Below are 20790 nucleotides of genomic sequence, written 5' to 3' on the forward strand. Positions count from 1 at the left end.
CTGCCTCAACCTCAAAGTCAGGGTGATGTCTGAGGGATGTTTCTTGAAGTGAGCTAGATTTCCAGGTGGGATTCAAGAAGTATCTGAACTACTTGCATAAACCCAAGGAAGCCTGTTTTGTAGACAGAGGGCCAGATTCACCTTTGGGCTCCAGGTAGTCAAGATGGACCTTGGTTGTTTTAGTGCACTTCTGACGAGAGGATTAAGACATGGACTTAAAACTTATTGATCGAAGACCCTTTATTGAGCTAGCTGTTTCTTTCTATACCCTTTTTGGTTACATAACAGGCTGTCCACAAGGCTATCTACAGTGTATTATTGGCTAAAAGGTAGCTGTCCATTACTAACATTATTGGCTACACAACTGCGCATGCTAAAAAATCAAGTTACACTAAAATTAATCATGTTGATATTTTTCTTCTTTTGTTTTTCTCTCAGTTGGTACTTGTTCCCACTGAAGTACCTCTTGTTTTTGTCTTGGCTCTCTGTTTCAAGGTCTTGTTGGAGTGGCTCAATATCAACAAGGCCTACAGCATGAAGTCCTTCTTCCTTGTAAAATGTCTCCACACACTTCAGTGAAGAGTCTCAGTGGGAATGAGGCAAAGCTATACAACTCATACCTATAATTTGGAAAAGCCTATCTTTGCTGATACACCATGATTCCATAATGCAGAAAAGCTTAAGGCTGGGAGCACATGGAAATGGGGATGTACCCAAGGGTGTACTATCACCCTTGCTAATTTTTCAAACCTGAGCAATGTTGACACAAAAGTATATCAGAAGACTGATGTTGTCAGGACAAACACTCAAAACTGACAAATGCTTCATCTGTTTAAATTAAACCAAAAGATGATCTTTAAGGAGCATTTTCTGATACAACTAGGAGCTTTGTACTGAAGGAGTGCAGTATTTCAGTCAGGACGGACAAAGGCTCTTACACAGTGTCTAGCATGAAAACACGACTGAAACTTTGGAGCCATAAGTGACAGGCAGTATTAATATTGGCATGTAGGATGCTTTTTAAGGTTGCTTCACATCAAAGGGGCTTGGTTAGATATTCACTACTTGACCATGAAGATCCAGGAATGAGCAGAACATGCAAGATTATTAACTTCAGTGAACCCTGAAATGAGCAGATATCACCTTCTTTACAGTCTCTTTCTGAGATGGTAGTGCAGATTTCCCTTATAACCCTTTCCTTCTCCTTGCGAATTTTTGGGTTTTTCTCCTTTTTGCCCCTTCAGATTTTCCTCAATTAAGTAATTCTGTATTGCGAATAATTGAAACTTTTCTTGGTTAATATGTTTCCTTATCGATGCTGTATAATTGATTGTAAATCAGTCTGCATTCATGTTTTTAATGCTTGCTACTGTAAGATGCTTTTCAGCAGAAGCAGTAAAATCATTAACATTACCACCTGGAGTTCCTGAAATACCCATTTGTCTCCCAGTTCTGAAAATCTTTGCCCTCTGAGGAAGGAGGAGAAGGGACAAATTCTTTTTTCCTATTTGTACTTTTAACGGACTAGAAAAACGGATGGGTTTATTATAATTGCAATGCATTTAGGGTTTCACAGAATTACGGCTAATGCTACAAAGGAGAAAGTTGATTTAAACTAGAGCTGTGTTACTGGGGTTTGTATGCATTTCAGGCCAGGATTGCAGGCAGGTACAGAGGCCTCATCAGTGCTGCTAATATTAAAGCACTTCACTTAACTTGACTGTGAGGAGAGATATCAGGCTATAGTGTATAGCATGGATTCTCTGAACTTGACTGTGTTCTGAGTACATGTATTGCTGGCTATCATTAGAGATAAATCTGCCAGTGAAGACAGAACGGGATGCCAAACTAGCAGTTAACTTTGTTGTTAACTTGAGTGTTTGCTGTGATGTCTTCGTTGACAAACATGTTTGTCAGAATATATATCAGGCAGCAGCATCCTAGGAGGGAAGCAAGAACAAGGAAATTAAGACAATTTGCTTGACATGTAAATTATCATCTCAGCTCTAACCAGTTTCTGAAAAAGATACGCTCTATAAAAATGACACACACACGAGAATACATGGTAGCCTCATTTTATTTTCAGGCAACTGCTGCTCCATTTTTTCATAGCTTTTAAGGTAAACCCCATTCTTTGCTAGGTATATTATTCTGGGTTCTCTTTACACACATAAGCTTTTCTCTCCACAGCTGCAAGTTTCTGTCTTGTTCTCCTTTCTTCTTTTGTGTTGTAATTGAATCTGTAAGGTGTACTTCTTATGGTACCGTAAACTGACGTCATGGAAACTTCGAAATCAGCCAAAAGGAAAGTGATCCAGAAGCTGGACATCATTAAACAGCACAAAGGATATTTTATGGAAACAAAGATTTTGAAATTTGAGATTTACATCAAGATATAGAAACAAATCTCTTCTAAGCAATGCTCAGCACATACACAAGCTGACATTTTCCCTCAGAGCTTTGCAGTGATAGAGACCCGGACCAAATGCTACCAATTCTGGTAAAAGTGCTCCCAGGAACTGGTATTTCATATCACCTTACACTTAAGCAACTGGGACTATTCCAGGTTAACAAAACTTAGTCTGAAAAATATTTGTTTTGGGCTAAATTCTTCATTACTCGATTTTGGGTAGAAGCTGAATTTATAAGGTAAATCTACACCTTTTATAAAATGAAGCTGTAATAAAAATGCCCTACATGTGTGTAGAAGCTATTGTTTCACAAAGGAAGTGATTTGATTTGCATTAATACAATAGACTATGGCAGAAGAAAAGAGTCACAAATTAATGGCTATGCTTTTCAACAAATTGGATCTTCTGTAGCAGCACCTTTCATACATGCATATTAGGTATAGAAACTTCCATACTAAGAAGCAAAACTGAACATAGAGAAGGAAAAATCCTATACCTTTCTGCTATAATCTTAGCATTACATTGTTGCAATTGAATTGTGCCAATAAAGCAACAAATATGTCCTTTTAAGAGTAACAATAAGAAACACAAATTGCAACTATGGAATTCATAAGAAATAAATATATTTTGTGACCAAAAAAAGTCACTGAAAGTTAGTGTTTTAGTTTTTCTCAAGACTGATTTACACAGAATGAAATCTAAATTAAAGGCCTTCTCTAGCTAAACAAAAAAACCCAACCATCCCTAGATCCCTAGTTCTCTCTGTTCCAGAAACAACTGGACCCAACAATAAAACTCAGAAATACATCTTAATGCAACGTTTCAGCTGCTGAACCCAAGGCAACTTAGCAAAAAGCCTTTGAGGGGGAGGGGAGGGCTTAAGGCACCTAGAAAGCATCCCTAGATATAAGAGCTCACTCTTAAAATGTTTAAATTGTTATTATTACCTGTGGTCACAATTTTTGGATTCCACTCTTCCCTTAGTGATGTTGGTGTGAGTTTTAACTGTATCTCAGTGGAAGCAGCAGGCTTTATGTGTTAATTCTGACAGTAGATATCTCTCCAAAACTCCAGGTCTCATTTAGTTGCTTTGATTTACTGTGTCCTCTTCTTTGTGATGTCCACTGCAAGCAAGAAACTGGCACTGATTAGGTGTTTTTCACTTGTAACTCTTTGAAATAACGATGGCATGCTATTGGGGCCACCTTGATGCTAGCATCTCTTCTGCTTTTGGCGTTTTAGACACTGAGGTGTAATGTTCACAGTCAGTACTTATGACCAGGTGTGACTGACAGAAAGTAACCATCAGTCATCTGGTGGTACCCACATATCAGACACTGACGTGACTGAATTGAATTAACTCTCCAGTGCTTAATTGTGGATATAACATTTATCCCTGCAATTTATTTACTGCAAATTCTGCAAAGTCCCTAAAATCATGGGACTTAAATATCTGGTGTTCAGGTTTTTCTCTTTCCTAGTTTTTTCTTCTCTCAGCTTGTATTTTTGCCTTTTCCCTTTTCAGGCTCAATAGTGTTTTCATAACAGCAAAACTGGCTTCACAGTCTTCACTCGAGTTAGTAATTTCTGTGCAGTGTCCCATTTATTTAAGCATTACTCGCAGGTGCAACAAGTTAGTAATTTCTGTGCAGTGTCCCATTTATTTAAGCATTACTCGCAGGTGCAAGGCTTTGCAGGTTTGGGCTCCTTTTCAGCAGGAGGTACTAGCCAGCAGTAAACTTTTCCCAGCACGTGACAAAACCCAAACACTGTCAGGAAGAATGTGTTTACTTTGTAATATGAAAAACAACAAAATGAAATGAATAGTCATGAGGCATCCATGAGACAACAGCAGGCGACTGTGGGTTATTTTCTCCTCTTTCAAAACATGAAGATTATGACCAGGAGAAACAAAATCGTGATGCCAAATGTTCTCTGAGGAAGCTGTACTTGCCTAATGCTGTGGTCAGCACTCAGGGTGATCTGCTATGGTTATGCCCTATGTTTTTCCCACTGTTGTTGTATTGTAAGCACTTGTGTAAAACAAGAAAACTCCTCTAGAAAAATTGTTACTTAAAAGGCATTATCTCTCTTACCTATACTATTAAAATTATTTTTTCCTACACAGCAGCATGCTTTAGATTTTGAGGTGGATTAAATGTAAATATTTTCCCCAAAATGACACAGCTGCATCACAGAGATATGCTTGGTGTGGTTACCTTGCTTGTCAGTGGATTCACAGCTTCTTTTTAATTCCTTTTCTGCTACGGCACCATGCACATCCTCTCTCATTTCCCTGGCAAGCAAACCAGAGGCTTAGGGCTCTTAGGGCTGATCCCAGTCCTATGGAACCTGGGCTGACTTTCTTGTCTCTGTGTGGTGGCTTAAAGTCACTCTGGCAATGTTACTGTAGAGAGTTTCTGCCAGAACAATGTCACCCTATCGCTGCATTTGAAAGTAATTTTATGTGCCAAGGGAAGGCTCTGCAACATGCAAGTTGAAGTGTACTTCATTGAATATGCTTTCTCTAATTATTCTGCATGGCCAAAATTCAGTTACAGTTGCTGCAAAACCTTGAATCATTCCTGCAGTCTGTACATGAACAAAACTAACCATTCACTGCTGAGGATAGAATTTTTCAGTGCAAATAAATTTGCCACGAGAAACTAATTCCAGCCTAAATGAATTAGTACATTGCAAATTGATTCCCTACTTTCTTGAACACATCTCGGCACATAAGGATTTGCCTGGTACAGCTGCCCAGCTGGTGGGCAGCTTGGCCACAGACTGCTTCCACCACCCACTAGCTCTGCCAAGTCACCAGCGCTGCTTCTCCTAGGACCTAGAGAGACAAGGGAGGCAAACTGATCTGAGAACCGCTCTCATCATCATGAGTCTTCTGCCCTTGCAAGTACAAGGCATACAGGAACCGTAACTGTGCCGCACGCCCAATCACAAACTGAAGAGGCTGCCCTTTGTACACGGTAGTGTGGATATTTTCACCTCTGCCCATGGAAAATATTCACAGATTGGCTCATCTTCTGTTTTTTTAGCTCTGCTGCTTCTGTGCTTTCTGTGGTGGAGGTAAGGAGGGAAGGGACAGCAGGCAGATTGCTAAGGAGATGAAACTGAATGAGGGCAAATTAGTCCCTGCGAAGGTCTGTGCTGCCAAGGGTAAACCACAGCCATGTACTGCAAGTCAGCGCCTACCTCAGTCTTAACCTGCTTTCTAGGTAATTAGAAACACTGCATCACCTTCTCTATTAAGTTCTCAGTCCTCAGTATAGAAGTTTTTCCTACCATTTCAAGATGAAAGATTTTTCACCAGTGAAGGAGGCATGTCTGATACATTCAGATTTGCTTTTCGGCCACCTGCAACCTGTCCCTGAGGATAAATAGCTGCCAACTTTTCTTTAACTTCCTGCTGCCCATGACAGTCCTGTATTTTATAGGATAATGGCTTCACATTGCCTATGTCAGAGGTAGAAGTATTGCTGAGGACACTGGTGCAGGATGAATTTGTTTGTATTTTGTGTATGCTTGGAGCAATGGCTGAAAAATAAGTGATGAGTAACAAACCGCCTGCTTAAGTCAGTCTCTCTGAGTGTATCCACCTAACTTTAAACAGTGAAGTGGAGGGGAAAAAAGGGTTATTCAACAAATACTGTTTCCAAGTGAGTGTCTCTGGCGTATCTGCTTTTTTACATACACTCTAAATCATTTGGGATTTGTTAGGCGGTATTATTTTTACTGAAATGATATTTTGCATTCCACAACTTCCCGTTTCCTGTAAAGGAAAATTATCTTAAAATATATAGCTAAGCCACAGGGAGACAGGAACAAGCTAATGCATAGACTGGCTCCACCTGTACAAGCCAGAATTTTTCAAAAAACAGCAGCAAACAAAATGTCACAAAGGTGAAGTTAAAGCAGACAGCTTCCCTTCCTAAAAGCTGAAATTTTTTTCACTTTCAAGTGTCAGGATGCACAGGACCATACTCTTTGTAGGCTCTAGAGCTCAATTCTCAACAGAGGTGGCTTCTTATTACTTCCATAGTCTTTCTGGCTCTGAAACCATTTCTCCTGGAAAAGTGATATCTGGCACAAGGTGCAGAGCTGAGGGAAGCTGTGAATCACAGGTAACAGGCAGCTGCTCCAGGGAAGCAATGTGCAGGTATATAGAACTGACCTGGTCAGGTCATCTTTGAATGAATACTACAAGTTCCCTTGCTTCACTCCGGCTTTTACAGCAAGGTGGCTTTGTAATTTTCAATACAGCCATGTGTTTGTCTCCTCTATGCATCACCAGCTTTACACGAGCAGATAAGAAAGAAAGACTTTTTACCAGTGTCTGTGGGGACAGGAAAAGGGGTAACCATTTTAAACTTAAAGAGGATAAATTTAGATTGAATATAAGGAAGAACATTTCTACATGTTCCGTAATGCTGGAACATGTAACCCAGAGAAGCTGTGGATGCCCCACCACTGGAAGTGTTCAAGATCCAGTTGGACGAGACTTTGAGCAACCTTTTCTTGTTCAAGATGTCCCTCACCATAGCAGGGAGTTGGACTAGATGATCTTTGAAAAGCCCTTCCAACCTAATCTATTCTACAGTTCTGTTACTCTATGTCAAACAAAGAATGAAGGCCATTGACAGTAAAAACAGTGGAGATGTTTTTCACCATCCTGGCTGTGTTGGGAGGCTGCTACCTCCCAGCTAGGTAGATACAGAGTCCAAAAAAAGTTAGCAATCTTTTCTAAAATAAGAATTAAATAAAGCGCTGCCAGTGCAAAGTAATCTCTAACTCCCTTGAAAAACTATGGGCGAAGGCACATCAATCTATTGAGAAACTAGGCTGTTCACAGGGCAAAGTCCTTGAAGCTCCCTTCTCACTGGAAGCCAGGCTGAAAAACATGATGTACTCTGTAGAAATCAGAGGACAAGCATCAGAAGGTGGTGTCCTCACCGAGCCTTTCGCTGCCATGCTGGGAGCAATGTCGTGGTTGGTGAGTCACACTTGTCACCGGTTCCTGCACACATCCAGTTAGTGCTGGCACATGAGCTGCATCTGAAAAATTGCTTCTGACTTCTGCTAGTGCAGAATTCATCTTGAAGTGAAGGTCCTTAAAAGGTTAGGATTGGACTACCTCAGACATCTTCTCCCTGTCTGTGATAACTGAGCTCGTTGGCACTGTGGTAGATGTTGCTGTTGACCAGGAGGGTGGTATTTTCGGTGTAGGCAAGGCAAAGCCCTACTAGAGAACCTGAGAGGCTAGAAGAGAAAAAAAAAACCTGAGAACAGGCATATCCCAGAGCACAAGAGTCTGTTCTTGTCTCATGCATTTGCCTTTACTGTGACTTCTGCCTTCACTGATTACAGAATCAGCCTCTTGATTTTTCTGACATTTAGATGCTGTTTTCTTTGTTTGTGGTTTCTTAGACACGGTTTCCAGTTCTGAATTTGTCAAGCCAGGCATCTCAGAAATCTTTTTTAACATCAATTGCACTTCCTACTTTGCTAGCAATCCTCTTCTGGGTTTCTTTACAGCTTTTTCCTGTGCCCCAGGATGTCAAGAATTTGCAATGTCCCCATTTCCCTTCTCTCAGATATTTGTTTATGAGGGGTCTCTCAAGTTGGAAACAACATTTTTCCTGCTTCATAACAGTGAAAATATATATATATATGTTTTCAGAAAGCAGTGGATGCAAGAAAAATGCTGCCGTATGAACTGAACATACAGGCTGGTAGACCACATGAGATCTCCAGGCCCTTTGGTGTGATTGCTGTCACCTCTCTGACTGATGCACTGGGACTGCAGATTGTGTGAGGTGTGAGGAGAATGACTGAAATCCCTTGCAATGTATTAAACCTACAAAGAGAGTGGTCCTACAATTCAATTTATCCAGTGTCCTCCAAAGTCAGTGGGGGCTCTGCAAAATCAGCTGGCTCTGAATCAGGGCCCTGCTACCTTCCTGCTGTTTTATGAGAAACAAGAAGGGCCAAGTGACTACAAGAAACCCATCACTCATGGTAGGGGTCTACATACACAAAGCAGAGCTACACACAGATATATGTGTGCATGTGTGTGAAAGAGTTGTTCTGCTATGGGAAGTTAATTTAAACTGACTTTTTAAACAGAATTAAAACCAGAAGGTTTTTCCGACTTCAAATATTTATATGAACAGGAGTACTGCACTATATCAATCAAACACTTGTGGACTAAAGACATCTTGAAATCTATGAAGCTGATCTCTCAGAGAGCTCTGCAAGCTGCTAGAATCCAGTTTATATAAAAAAATAAAACCTCACCCTAGCCCAAATGACAATACCAGAGCTTATTAGTTCTCTGTTTACACTTTGTGAACTTAAGTTACCAGCACGACAGGAGAGGATGTGTATTTTAGATAACACAATCTGGTTTCTATCTTTTGTATTTTTAGATTTTAATCCCAGTAGTCTCTTAGCCAAGTAACTAAGTATCAGGTTTAGCTGTTGTTGTATAGAGGGTAAAATCCCAGCTTGTCTTCAAAAAAAGCAAAAGGCTTGAGTATAAAAAATCCTTAAACCTAATAATTCCTCTTTGAAACCGAGTCAAATTGCTCAAACACCTCTTTTAGTTCATGAACCTTGCAGTGATAAAATAAAAGGAAATGGATTTACAGAATTTTTGGTTCTGTTGCATGCCTTTTTGTCCCTCATGAACAGAAATAGACTCTGAGAACTGCCTTCTACAGGCATTATTTCTCAGCAATTTCCATAACATTTCAAGTAAAACATCCACTTTTCCTCTGCCTGCCCTGTAAACACCAATCTGAGAGTCAAGCCAGATCCTCTACTCTTTCCACGTGGTTGTAGAGCCCAGTCCCATGCCCAGAGCAGTTTCAGGGGCTGCAGGACTTTCGGGGAGCATCTGTGCTGCATAAATGGGTCACCTTAATTTTCTACCTCATTTACTGCTGCCTTACCTCATTTTCCTGCTTTCTGAAACAACTTTTCAAGCTAATAAGTCTACTTCTGATCTACTGGAGAAAAAAAAAAATCAGGGCCTTGGAAGATTTATTAGTCACAGGTGAGGTAGCTGGGAAATAGTGTTGGAGTTGCAAACTCTAGTTTGGGGCATAACATCTTTTGCAAAGATCTGGCTGCTCTTTGACAAGCGGCAGACAGAACTCATGGGTCTAATTACCTGCGGAAATCCACTGGTACCATTTGGCAGTAATTGTACCCTGAAACCCCTTGGTACCAAACGTGAGGATAATAAGGAATCAGTGAAGCACTGTCATCATTGGAAAAATCCTACATATTCCCAGGGAAAGGTGTATCACTATATGAAGCTAAGGCCACCTCTGCACCCTTGAAAGCCATCCTGCTGTCCCAGGAGAAAGGGCAGGTCCCCAAGATGATCTTACCTCATTGTGCCTGAGATTCAGGAGCTGGCTGTGGCCAGGCAGTTTCCCTCCCTGTTACTTCCATGTCTGTCGTGATAACCACTACCTGCAGTGTGTGAGCAAGGATAACTTGGTTAGAGAAGGTTAATGTCACAGTCTGTGCAGGTCAGGATATTAACCAAGTTGATTTCCACCAAAACAAGCAAAACCAGGGGCTGGGTGCCTGAATAAAACAATGGGAATTTTGCCTGAGAAAGGTTTGTAGCTCAGGCCTTTAATATAAACCAAGTCAAGGAAAATATGTTTGACTCAGCACTAGGCTAGCTATTTCAAAAGCTTTAAACAACACCTCTGATGTGACTCTCCTTGAAGAAATTTGTTGTTACTGTGCCATCAACCAACAATGTTTGAATTCCTGCAGAGGCTTTGCAGGGTGGTTTCTTAGGAAGTTTATGGGAGGTGGTAGCAAAAGCAGCAAAAGCATTTCAGATAAGCAGCTAAGTAGATCCAGACCTGCATTTTTCAGTAGATGTGAAACACGGAGGCAGAGAAAGAGCAGAAAAAAATCTGTTCTACATAAAGAATATTGTATATTAATAGATAATATACCATTAATGCATGCTTAATTTCTGAGGGGTGATATGTAGCTCATAACTGTTGCGTATAACAACTGTAGCAATTTTGACTAGTGGGCTTCAAATAGCCAGGAGGACAGACTAGTAATCCGAGTGCTCTGTGATTTCTCCCTCTGCCAACACATTCCTTGAGTAGGCTTTCTCTGCTTTTCACATCAACGCACACCCTCCCTCCCAGCCACCACTGCCTATCCACGCTCCTCCCCAGCTGCGCCACCCATTCTAATGCAGGGTTTGGGGTTCTCAGCTCCCATTTCTCACCTCTCACCTTACATATCTGCCAGTAAAGAACCTGATATATCATCTTTCAGCTACTTAACAACTTTTTCAAACTTGTGCCTTAAACACACCTCCACGTAAAGAAGAGCAAAGAAAGATTTGGGGTTGGTACCATCTCCAAAGTGGTTTTGGAGAAAGTATCTACAAGCACTGGCAAAGTTCCCCCTCATGGGTTTCTTTACCCATGCGCATTACCATCAATGTATTTAGTTCTGTTAGTCCTGCACAATCGTGTCAAACTTTGTTAATGCCTTAGAAACCACAAGAAGATTTCTGAAAGTCTGCTTGGCCCCTGTCTTCTTCCTCTTCCTCCTGTGGCCACCCCATGAGCCTCAGCACCCATGGCACCACCACCAGCGCTGCCTGATGGATCGATAGCCAGTGCAGGAAGCCCCGAGGGAGGCTGAATTCATACTGATTCTGGGACTTCTGGGCACTTCAGATAACCTTACCACAAGTCCATGCTGACTTTCGCTTCTGTGGTGGCAGTGCTCTGCTGTCCTCATCACTCTGCTGTTTTCAGCCCTGTTACTTAATCTGTGGGGTGATTTATGATCTCTGCTCTGTTCAGCATAAGGAGTCCTACTGATAAAAGGAGAGGGGGAAGGGTCTTTTAAAGAGTCAAATGATTACAGTCCTGTGACAAAAGCCTGAATACTTTTGAAGACTTCTCTAGAGAACATATGAGGTATCAGATGTCATCCTAGGAACATGTTGACCTACTCATTTCAACATATGCTACCAAAGAATTAACTGCCTTTTCCTCATGCGGCACTGCAAATGCTTCATATTCATGTTTCCATAGTTTCCTATTTTCCTGTAACCACATTTACCTGCATAGCAATAATAAATACAGTATTTGTCACATCCACAGCCAAAGGACCTCAAAACATTATTGAAGACTGATGTTTTGGTTGATCTTCAAAATCCTCTAGGTATAGTATCTAACCGTGGTATCCTTTAATTTAATATGTTAAAAGTGAGGTAAGAGGCAGAGGTACTGCCCGGAAGCTGGAAACACGAATATCTGTGTGTTTCATTCCTTTTTGGCGTTTAAACTCCTGTTGTTTTCAGCAGAAATTTAGGCACCATCTCTCTCTGCAAAACCTGAACGCAGCCGCACGCAGGGCTTGAGGGGGAAGCGGAGAGTGTTATCTGCTCAGTATGCTCATCCATGCCTTATAACACAGGAGCAAAGGGACTGTTCTTCAGTATCCTTAACATTTTTCAATATTAGCTTTTGTGCACATAGCTCCTAATGGATGCCACATCTTCTCCCCTGACTCCAGCAGGGCCCAAGGACCAACACATCCCTGATGCTGCACTCAGGGAGATGCCCAAAGCCAGCCTGAGCATATTGGAGTGCAGGTGTGCCCAAGGCATGGGATGGAGAAAACCAGGAGATATGTCTGAGACAAAGGAAAGTTGAAATCCAGAAACAAGAGGGGGTTAGAAAAGGAGGAAAGCAAGATGTATGAATCACTAAATGAACAACAGCACACTGTCTCTCTTTTCATACTCCATTTGCAAAAGGATGTGATTTTCTAATTAGACATCATGGAACAGATCAGAGGCTAGCCAACAAGTGGCTTACACAATAAGCTTACACTAAAGAATATGATGCCAAAACACCCTGTAACAAAGATTCTAGAGAACAGTTTTAATAACATATTCCAAACTTCCTGAAGTTGTTTATACCTTACTTCAGACTGATGAAAAGCTTTTTCTTACATGTGGACTGGTGTGAAATACTTTTTAGCTAGTGCTAGAAGATCTGGGACTAGAATACAGCACACGTTTTCTCAGCTAAGTACAGAAGAATTGCTTATGTACCTCAAGAAAAAAAAAAAGCCATGTAATTACAAGATTTGGTGTTTATTGCAAAGCTTTCCTTCTATACATTAACATCTCAAACAGGAAATTAACTGTTATTTTTAGAGTGATTTTATGGTGTAGATTTTATTCTGCAGCTTTTTCTTTCTCAGACATTAGAAGGACTCTGAGAATAGACAAAGAGCTGTGAAACATCGCATGAAAATAATTTGTCTGACCAGAAAGAGAGCCAGATTCACTTCCGCACCCCAGATGTAAGCTCACGCATATTGCACTAACAGTGGCACAAAGCTCAAGAGTTACAACCATGAATCAGACCCAGAGTCACTGTAGACTGAAACTAGTTACTAATGAATGGCTTGTTTGGTGAGCCATATGAAAAAAGATGGTGTTTTCAGTACAGATCCTAGAAGACAGATGCCCACATTTTAGAAATTACTTCTAAACTGGCACTACTTGGCACTCTCAGAAGGGGGAAAAAAAGATTTAAAAGAACACTTTTAATCTAAAAACATATTTGTGTCTGAACTATATTTACCCACTATGGCCCGTGAGCTTTTGAAGGAAAGACTCAGTTCTGCAGTTGTGTTGTTGATTGTGGCAGTCTCTAGACCTCAGAAATGCTTTAATGCATCTCACCTGAATTGATAAAAGCTAAAAAAAGCACAGCTATTTCTAGTTCATCTTCTTCTACCAGGTGTTGTGCGCCTTTACCCAACCATCTCCTTCACTTGTTTTCAGCTTTTCTAATTTACCGAACTCCTCCAAAGTTGACAGATGAGGACCCTAGTACAAAGGATTTAAAATCTTCCCTGCAGGCTTAGGCTCCTTAAACACTTTTCATGGTCCTTTGCATAGCTCAGGGACTGGAGAAATCTCCACACCTGAAGGGGAACCCCACAGAGCCGCAGGCTCACCACATATTCAAGATGAAGAAAAACCCAGTTCTGCTCTGCTTTCCTCTGTACCGGGAGGTTTGTACCTGTGGTCTTTCTCCGGGAGACTGTCTTAGCCTTGAAAACTATTGTGCGGCACTGAAAAGCTTCTGCAGCCTCTCCCTTTCATGTGGTCTCACTTTGCCCATTACATTTGAACACAAATTGTTCCAGAGGGAGCATTACAGTGTAGTGATTAGGGCAACTGGTGGGAGCTGGGACTCTTGGGATCATCAGCGCTAATAAATATTTAATCTTTGCATGCAAAGTCTAACAGTGTCAGTGAGAGAGACTCTGTACTGCCAGCCCTGGTCAGCCCTGCTCAACCCAAAGCCTGCTCAACCAGGACTGCAGGAAAATGAGGCTTCAAGCAGATGGTGGAGTTGAACTTGGATCTCCCAAAGCACAAGCATTTGCTTCAGTCAATCTGCACATTCAGCCCAATTAGTGAATCATGCCAGATCCGCCAAAGTCACATTTTTCTCATGCTAAATGACTGATCAAAACAAAGGAAAACATCTCACCCAGGCTCACCAGTCAGGCTTGCTGCTGATCGCAGCCCCACAGGCAGTGCCAGTGTTTCACAACAGTCTCTTTCTTCCGCTGTCAGCGTGCATCCTTTAGACATCAGCAGGAAATAAAGCATAAAACTGGAGACAGGAAATTGTTTAATGACAGAAATTGGCAAAGACAGGTGTAATCCTCAAGCTACTTTTAACTCATTTTAGGAAATAAGCAGGTATCATTTTGACAGCATCCCTTTAGCAAACAAAATTCCCTAGGTAAGATGTGGTCTTCTTAGAGGACCCTGTCCTCATTCTGTTGGTAAAGGGAGAGTGCCAGCTTTATCACAATTGGGATGGGAGATTTTGTGAAATTAGTCTAGAAAGTACATTTTAAAAACACCTTTTTGTGCCATTTACTGTTATAGTTAAATGATGTCTATGATGTGATACAAATCCAAGAAAGTCTATTAGTATCTGCCCTTGATTTCACAGATGCTGTATAAATACCAGCCTTGTCTCTGGTATTGCCATTTCCTTACCTACAGCTGTTATTTTGGTGCAGACTTTGTGCCAGGTTTAACTTTGGTTCAGCACCTTCCCTACTTGTGGACTTAACTCTGCTCCTTTCTTCCCTTTTCTCATTAGCCTAAAACACACAGTTTTGCTTCTCAGTTCTTCATTCCTCTATTTTTTTATTATTTTTTTCCAAGAGCCTGCAGGATGCACCAAATTTAAACCAGGGAGATAATTTGCATCCTGGGAAGAGTTCAAGGTTCACGCTTCTCTAGCGCTCCTCACCACATCCAAGAGCCCTGCAGCCTCGCTGACAGCTTCCATCCACATACACAGATAGGGTAACTGCAGGGAAAATAAAGAACAAACATCACCCCTCCCCAACTGTGCCTTCATATACACAGACAAATCCTGCTAGGAAATGACAAGGAGCAGCTGAAGGATGTGGACTTCAGAGATACAAAATGTTCATCGCTGCCTGTCTAGGAATGGGAGAGATGAAAGAGGAAGTGTCAAACCCAAACCAGATCCTGCACGTACACCTGCGACTGTATACACACAGCCATCTGAACAGAAGAAAAAAAGCAGACAAACACCTCAACTTGATAAGGGAATATGACCGTTTATGTTATTAAACTCTAGTGACTGTACATAAGCCAGAGTATAATCCTGGTCCTTGTGAAAATGGGGAAGACAAATAGAAGTTACTCATCATTTTCTTGCAGCTTGGTTTTATGGATGTGAATACTTGAGACTGAAGACAGTGCCTGGATCTCCTATGCAGTATAGCCCTTGAACTTTCTTTTGATTTTAGCCAAATTACTGCTAATTATTAAAGCTTACCCAGGCGAACTCTAGTATTGTTGAGCAACAGCTTCTAGGATTCTCATTTTTTAAAAGTTACTGGCAAATTGAAAAGGACAGGGGGAAGGTTGTTTTTTTCCCTGCCAAAGCATGTAACCATGTACATAATACTGCTTAATCAGCTGAATGCTGTCAGCTTTCCCAGAGAATCAAGTTCTGGAGAAGGAGCCCCAAAATCTTCTGTGAACTCCTGTAGAGTTCTCTGCTGACAGAAGAAGAGTTGGACTGGCCATATGCTGCATCAGATTGCTCTACTGTGCCTTTGCGATGGACAGTGAGGTCCCCACTGCAGGAATCAGATTCTTAACTTTCTTTTGTACACAATGTGTGTACACTAGCTCTCATCATTGCAGATAAACATAATCATGTGAAGCATGCACAACTTGAAGAACAAAACATGTTTTGCCTTGGTTTATATCATGCCTTGAGGGATCAGCCTATGATTTTTTGTTATTTTGTACAGCAATGCTTCAGGTTTTTTTCCTAAGCATTATCATAATTTTGCCCCATAGATATCTACCAGGGCTAAAATGGTCAAACAATGAAGAGCATATAACACACTGTGCAATCAAGACAGACTTCGAGACAAAATCCCTCTGCATCATTAGGAATCTCTCCAGATTTGTACAAGAAGATGAATAAGGATGAAACAGCATGTGAGGACATTTTGGATAAATCTTTGATAATCATAGAATTATAGAGTGGTTTGGGTTGGAGGGGACCTTAAATATCATCTAGTTTCCAAAAAATATTGATGAAATGTTTTAATGAAATTGAAAAATAAGCAAAATGTTTTGTTTCAATTTCATGAAAGATGCAGAGGATATATTTCAGTGCACCAGACGACCAATATTTGGAGTGCTCAGTCATTCAAGGAGAGAAGAAGGTAAGATTATGTATTTACTATATAATACATATGATATATCTAGTATGCATATGTATATATTTATTATATTATGTAAATACAAAGAATCAAATCTTATGATATCGCGTCAGTTTCAACAAGATAAGAATATTGTAAAATCATAATTTGTTGGTATTTTAGCTTCTGCATGGCTATTTACTGTAAAATTCTTGCTAAAAAGAAGAGTAGGTGGTTTGGGGAGCTGACAGCAGGATCAGTTGTCAGCTGTTTATATCTACTCCAGGTTACCAACAGCAATAATTATAGTAATGAAACTACCACAGCTATTAGCTTCTGGCAGCTATTTGACTTAAGTAAAATAAGTCAATGGCCTACTTTAATGGTTTTAAGTTACCTATCCATCTAGTTTCTAGGCAGTGCCATAAAATCCCTCAGAACACTCCTTGGAGGAGAGGTGTCAGTGCACAAAACTCAATGAGGGTGTCTTAAGTAATGGTAAGTACACCTAGAAGTAGGAAACCTCAAGCCAGAACCACAAAATTCTCTGAGACGTAAAAGACCCTCCTACAGTGAAGAGCTTGGACAAAGTGGCTGCTTTTGTGGTTTTCTGGAGTTCTCCTGGTGATATCCCCAAGGCTAAATCCTTAATTGTCCCTCTAGGTGGTCCAGGAGTGTCAAACTTCTGGACTTCCTGGTCTGGCCAGATGTTTGCTCAATACCCCTGTGTGAATGAGAACAGAGATGCTTTGTCCTGGACAATGGTGACAAGGTCTTGTCCTTGTTAAGACTGTAGGATGTGTTCTGTGATGACATTTACCCTGCCCTAGTGCTTGCATGATCCCATTCCCTCTCCCACAACATACAGGAGTACAGGGTCCTTCTACCTCTTTCACCTGCGGCTGATTCAGGGCTACCTCCTGTTGTTGGAGGGTCTCCTGGGCCAGTGACTGTTCCCCCCAGGGCATGAGTCAGACAGATCTCAGCAGCAGGGGCAGCAGCACGCATGTGGCTGGGGGACTGTCCCTGTTGAACCCCAGCTGGCAAATAAGCTCCACACAGCTGCTCCTTCACTCCTCTCAGCTGCTCAGTGGGATGGGGAGGAAAATAGGAAAAAAAGAGGAAAACTCATGGGCTGAGATAGAACCAGTTTAATATGAAAATATACAAAATTAGTGATACAGAATGCAATTGCTCACTACCCACGGACCAATGCCCGGCCCATTCCCAAGTAGCAACATCAGCCCTCCAGCCAACTACTCCCAGTATAAATACCAAGCATGACATCACATGGTATGGAATATCCCTTTGGACAATTTGGGTCAGCTGCCCTGGCTATGGTCCCTCCCAGCTTCTTGTGCACCTCCTTGCTGGGAGAACATGAGAAGCTGAAAAGTCCTTGACTTAGTATAAGCACTACATTACAACAACTAAAACATCAGTGTGTTACTAAGATTATTCTCATACCATCTATTAGGAAGAAAATTAACCCAGCTGAAACCAGGACAAGGACCTCACCAGGAGCCTGGGGACAGCATGGCAAACAAGTTGATGGGGTACAACATAGTGTTGGACAGAGGAGAGGACAGGGAGAGAGGTTTGCCATGAGCTACATCACCACCATTCAGCAGGTAAGTAAGACTTCCCTTCTGCTGACTTAGCACTCTCAGAAGCCCCCTGCTCACTCTTCGGTGCAGGAGAATAAGATGCCCTGAGCAGTGCTGTGACAAAAGTCCGGGCTGACACAGAAGAGCTCCCCTAGCTATGATGGTCTAAAGATTAATGCACAGCAAGTTTGTAGAGAGAGGTGATGTGTTTTTCAAGTTCACGTGGCTGGCAAAACCCAGGCAGCACCAGCAGTGTCATAGAATCACCAGGTTGGAAGAGACCCACCGGATCATCAAGTCCAACCATTCCTATCAATCACTAAACCATGCCCCTTAGCACCTCATCCACTCGTCTTTTAAAAACATCCAGGGATGGTGACTCAACCACCTCCCTCGGCAGCCTCTGCCAGTGCCCAATGACCCTTTCCATGAAAATTTTTTCCTAATGTTCAGCCTAAACCTCCCCTGGTGGAGCTTGAGGCCATTCCCTCTTGTCCTGTCCTGTACCCTGTCACCTGGGAGAAGGGGACAGCTCCCTCCTCTCCACAACCTCCTTTCAGGTAGTTGTAGAGAGCAGTGAGGCCTCCCCTCAGCCTCCTCTTCTCCAGGCTAAACAACCCCAGCTCTCTCAGCCGCTCCTCGTAAGACCTGCTCTCCAGCCCCCTCACCAGCTTTGTTGCTCTTCTCTGGACTCTCTCCAGAGCCTCAACATCCTTCTTGTGGTGAGGGACCCAGAACTGAACACAGGATTCGAGGAGCGGTCTCACCAGTGCCGAGTACAGAGGGAGAATAACCTCCCTGGACCTGCTGGTCACGCCGTTTCTGATACAAGCCAAGATGCCATTGGCCTTCTTGGCCACCTGGGCCACTGCTGGCTCATGTTCAGTCACTGTCAACCAACACCCCCAGGTCCCTCTCCTCCAGGCAGCTTTCTAGACAGACTTCTCCTAGTCTGTAGCACTGCATAGGGTTGTTGTGCCCCAAGAGCAGGATCCGGCATGTCTCAGCTCAGTGTGAAGTTACAAAGCCATGCTGGGGCTCAGACCCCCTCCTTCCCATTTGTCCTGGGACATAAAGGTGAGTGTCCCAGGGGCAGGCAGCAGGCAAGCAGAAAAGTGGGCGGGCAGGCAGATATGTACCCGCACACAAGCACTGCTGTGTTCTCACTCGTGTGTGTGAGCTCTTGTATCAGTAATGCTCCTGGGAAAAGAGGCTCCCACCAGCTTCCATAGCTGACTGCCACGAGGCAAAGCAGAGAAACAAAATGCCCAGGCAGGCTGCACTGTCCCCTGCCCAGTGCCAGAGCAGCACCCTGATGGGGCACCCTAATCCTATGCCGACAATTTTTTGGGAAGATATCAGCGTAAGAAATCCTGCTAAATACTTCCCTGGAGCTACAAGGCAACTTCTAACAGCTGTTCCTATGAAAGGTCCTTGTAGTGGTGCAGTCTCAGTCTCAGCACAAGATGTCATAACACATGGGATGGGAGGGGGGTTCCTTTTCAGGGAGGAGGAGGTTAAAGTGGATTTCAACAAGGGAAAAAAGAAAAGAAAAGATTGCTTTCTACATACTCCATAGTGAACACGGCATTTTCAGGAGAAAATGTGAACACCAAAATATTCGAGCCAAAAAATAAAGTTTTTAATTTTTGGCAGCTCAGTACAGGTTTGGGCTGCTCAGTTTTTGACAGTAAAGCAACATATATTCGCACCATTTTTTTTCTTCTTCTTCTACAGAATGCTGACATTTTCAGATGCATATTCTCTTAAAATGCAGTTTCTCTTGAACATTTTCAACAACGCTTTTTCACAGTATTTAATTCTGAGGGTTTCTCACTGCCAGGGGAACAGCCGAGGATCCAGGGAGGAGCTGTGGAAATGCATTAACTATACAGACTCTCAGGAGTGGCTTAGAGCAGCACCAGGCCCCTTCGACCCTGGCTTTTGGCAGCAACTGGTGTTGTCCAAGTTTGAAGCAGGGCAGGGCTGCGGCAGACCTCCCAGGCTGCTTCTCTGGGAGGGAAGTTGAGAAAAGTGTGTGGAAAGCAAGTGAGCCAAGTCAAATGCATCTTTGAAAAAATCATGTAGTCATAGAATCATAGAATCACCAGGTTGGGAAAAACCCACCGGATCATCGAGTCCAATCACTAAACCATGCCTCTTAGCACCTCATCCACCCATCCCTTAAACACCTCCAGGGACGGTGACTCAGCCACCTGCCTGGGCAGCCTGTTCAAGTGCACAGTGAGCAAGTGCCATTGGCCTTCCTGGCCACCTGGGCACACTGCTGGCTCATGTTCAGTCGGCTGTCAACCAACACCCCCAGGCCCTTCTCCTCCAGGCAGCTTTCTAGACAGACTTCTCCTAGTCTGTAGCACTGCACAGGGTTGTTGTGCCCCAAGTGCAGGACCCGGCACTTGGCCTTGTTAAACCTCATGCCATTGGACTCAGCCCAGCGGTCCAGCCTGTTCAGATCCCTTTGCAGAGCCTCCCTACCCTCCAGCAGATCCACACTTCCACCTAGCTTAGTGCCATCCACAAACTTGCTAAGGGTGCACTCAATGCCTTCATCCAGGTCATCCCAGTCTTACCAAGTCAGGCCAGTCCACCTCTGCTAACTTCCAGCTAGAGGAACTCCCATTTCATACACAGCGCATCATAGTATTGTACACACATAAAACAACTGCCAAAGACAGCCACCAAAACTATGCTGGAAGTGATTGAAATATGTTGATGAAATCCCACTCTCTTGCTCATCCACTGATCAGGCTGGAAACGGTGGCTAGCAGGTTTCTGAGCTTCTCTGATCAAACAGTGTGGATATAAAAGTCTTGGTTTGGTGCACACCCAGAGTGTTGAACTAATAACATTTGTCTCACATGTAAGCAGCTGCAAAACCTGATATTTACACAAGGATTCACAGAGATGAGAAAAGACTGGTTTTTTTCCTAGAT

The 20790-nt window shown here is 42.5% G+C and overlaps 1 long non-coding RNA gene across 1 annotated transcript; it reads right to left on the minus strand.

The window, feature by feature from the left end:
• Positions 1-2215: 2215 nt before the first annotated feature.
• On the minus strand, positions 2216-14042 carry LOC138719590 (uncharacterized). The gene is made up of 4 exons (XR_011337242.1): positions 14009-14042; positions 9824-9908; positions 3359-3535; positions 2216-2321 (listed from the first exon to the last, which is right to left on the minus strand). It is a non-coding gene; the product is annotated as an uncharacterized lncRNA (long non-coding RNA).
• Between the last annotated feature and the right edge of the window lie 6748 nt (positions 14043-20790).

Source organism: Phaenicophaeus curvirostris, chromosome 4, assembly GCF_032191515.1.
Source record: "Phaenicophaeus curvirostris isolate KB17595 chromosome 4, BPBGC_Pcur_1.0, whole genome shotgun sequence".
NCBI lineage: Eukaryota > Metazoa > Chordata > Aves > Cuculiformes > Cuculidae > Phaenicophaeus > Phaenicophaeus curvirostris.